A 3,634-nucleotide genomic window follows, 5' to 3' on the forward strand; every position below is an offset into this window, starting at 1 on the left:
CTACTTGGACCTCAGTAAGGAATACTGTTAGAGATGACACCATTAGCTGTGCTCCTCGTCCTGTTGTTCCCTCTCTGGCTACACTCCACTTTATGAGTGTTTCAAACATGTTTGGGCTTTATAGTCAAATTTTTTGGTCAAACCATGTCAAGCTATGTAAGGCAGCAGCATCGAGAATCAAGACAGAACAAGCAAGATGTCAATAAATCTTCAAACACCCTGGGCAGAATTAGGAAAGCAACATATTTATTCAATGGACAGTTCTGCCACTGAGCGATCATAACAATGACAGTCAGAAAAGTAAAGGAAATATAATTATATGTTGCTATACCATGTGTCTCCATTCACTGCTGGTGGCTTCTTGGTTTGCTGTGGACTTGCTTTGTTTCCTTTGTTACTTATACTATATTTAAACATACTGTAACCCCTCCGTTGATCTCGAGAAGGAAATTCTACCTGTCTTATTTTTATACACAGTATTTTATTTATGGAGAAAGGGTGGCGATAAAATAAGGGTGCACTTATGTCTTTTATTGTTTGTAGCTTGTCGGCATCTTCAGTTACGGTCAGTTCAAATTTGTAAAAGACAAGTTTGAGTCTGAATGTTGCAGAACTGGTTTTATATAATCTGAGGTAGAACTGCTGACTCAGCAATCTGACTGGTGATATGTTTATGTCATGGCAATAAATCTCCCATTATCTACCAAGCGTTGTTTTATTGTAGTACTGCAACAATAATTGAGATGCTCCTTGCATTAAGGTGATGTAAAAAAGGATTTCTTTTCTCATCAACAAACTCTATGTCCCACGAAGAAAGCAGCATATTGTTGGATGGTACTGATTGTCCAGAACTGTTATGCAGATAATGATTACAATTTCCCATATGGCAATAATGAGGTTGATTCCTCTCCAAGAGTTGGACACTGCACCAATTTAGAAAATACACTGGCAGCAACATACTTTGAATATTACCTGTAGTAATCAAAATGCATAACCTTCTATCAGTTCCTTCTCCCAAAAAACCCTCAACCATAAAATTAAATCCAGTATAATTAGAGCTGTTGCAGTGCTGATGGATCCAGAATGAAACGCAGAATCACTAGTTTCACTTAAAAATTTGGCAGCCTTTCCACTTATCTGCTCTCCTTGTGGTTTCTGTTCTACGTGCACCCTTTATGACCACGCTCTGCTGACAGCTGTCCCTATGTCAATATGAATGCCTGTCAAGAGAGATTATACATCACATGAATCGAGGCAGATAATGAGCAAGAGGGAAGGGCACTTTTTAACACCCCCTCGTGTGCAACATATGACACCAGCCAAGCTAATTAAGCAGATGCCATAATGCAGTAATCAGGAACACAGAGGAGGTTGGAGAATTCACAAACTTGAGTCATAACAGCACAACATTTGGTGCTTAAGAACTTCTCCACCAACACAAGCAGATGGGAATGCCAAGCTGCAATGCATGTGTATTTATGTGTGTGAATATGTCGCGGTGTGTGCCCTGCTACTAAGTCTTGTTGTGGATGTGGCTTTGTGGTGTCAGCATGTATGTTTCATGTGCATGTATTTAACGATACATGTATCGAAGTGTTTTTCTTAAGCATGTACACTTGTAATACACGGATGTACTGTGTGTAATGCTTTACCTGGATGGATGGATGGATGGATGGATGGAAGAAAGCCTATATAGATCTGTGTGTGACGCGTGACCACATGCACAGCTCTTAATCCGTATGTGCTTATGAACTTACAGCTGGGGACAGTGTGTTACCTGGTGAGGTTTTTCCTCATTATTTTTCAGGAAAATGAGCAATCAGCCATATTGCATGAAGCCTGATTGTTTCCCTCTGTAAATCAATCCAGGAATTGCAATTAAAATGTTCTCTTATGTGGTATAATTGATGTCTACCTAATCCTTTATTTGCACACCTGCTGGTGAGTCTGAATTTTTAATGAATTCCTAATTAATGCTCTTTGCACACTTGATTTATGTGTTGGCAAATTATATTGCTGTTCTGTGTCCTGCTGGTTGGAAAGTGCCCACAGAATGTCACAGCTGCGTTAAAATCTGAAGTTTGTCTGCTTTCTCCCAAAAGGAAGGACTCTGGGTGGATTGTTCAGAGATGGTAGAGTGATGAGGATTTTCTTTGTATTAGTTGTTTACCTTCTATTCTGCTGAAAACATATCCGAGAGACAGTCCGACCACATTTAGCCGTTTAGTGACCGACTAACCCAGCTTCTTTTAAGCGTAGGCCCTATTTGGGCCCCGAACATCAAGGATACATTAAGTGAACAGCTTGTGCTTTTAGCACAGGTTTGATCTAAACCTCAAGCAGTGATGTGATCTCTGAGGTCTGCATTACACATGCTGTGCATCAGTGGGAGAAAGCATCCCACTAAATCAAAGCTGTCTTTTAATTTTGAGGTCACATATAAGGGTCCGGTAACATGTGATGTCACTGAGAGAAATTAGAGGCCAACGACCCCTCTTCAGACTGATGTACAATATATTACCTGTCAGCTTATCGTCATCATTTTTATTCATTTTAAAGTATTATTTTTTTCCTCAGGCAATTAGTAGTCTGGTGAAAAGCGTGTGGTGATGTTGAAAAAAGAAAAGTTACTTTAATTTTTCAGAATAAATTGATAATTTAGGACATGCATAAACAAAATTAACAGAATAAAACCAATCTTCAAGTACATTTATGTAGAAGGAAAAAGCTTGGTATGGAAGTAGATGGTGAATTTGGATAGGGTCCAGTATTTTATCTCCTTTGAAAATTGCAGACAGTTGTTTTTGGTGCAGCTCTGCTGTCGCTTTTACGTCCATTTATGATGCGTTTCTATTTGTTGTTTGCTGTAGCTCGTAGCAGGAGCACATTTCTGACATCTCAAAGGAGTAGGCTTGCTCGTCCAGACATTTCGGACACTGTCAGAAGACTATCTCAGCCTCTGGTTGCGCAACAATGGCGGCAGTCATCTGAGAACCTCTTTCACTGTACGACACAAGACCAAAGACTTTAAGCCGTGGTCAAAGATAACGCCTCCTTTGTCTGTCCTTTGTCTGAGACAGAACCAGAGGCACACAGTGAACAGCCCCCTTAAATGTGGTAACAAATAGGAAGTCCAATTGTTATTGATTTTTGTGTGATTTTTGAGGCGATTGTCTTGGTAATTGGAGCGCTACCTAAACATTATCTAGTAATGTTGCATCATCACAAAAGCAATCTTCATGAATTTTTATTACTTAAAGATGAATTCATATAACTACATATAATAAATGAACTCACTGAAGTAGAGCTTGACAGACCAAACCGAATGTCTGACAGCTGTATTAGACGACATGTGACATATAACCTCATGGAATAAACAGTGTCGCACATCTTCATTAACAGGGACTTCTTGGAAAAGTACTTTTTAATACAGCTCTGCGCTTCTGCTGCTGATGAGCTCAACCTCAATGAGCATTTTTTTTCCCCCCCTCTAATTTATTTGCTGTTGCATTTCATTTCCAGGCCAATTCACTCTTATAATCAGATGGCAATTAGTGAAGCATGAATCACAGAGTGCAGCTCAGCTTATCTCACTCCCTTTCATGACACCTGCACGCTCACAACAACACAGTTT

This window comes from Lipophrys pholis (genome assembly GCF_963383615.2).
Source record: "Lipophrys pholis genome assembly, chromosome: 2".
Lineage (NCBI taxonomy): Eukaryota > Metazoa > Chordata > Actinopteri > Blenniiformes > Blenniidae > Lipophrys > Lipophrys pholis.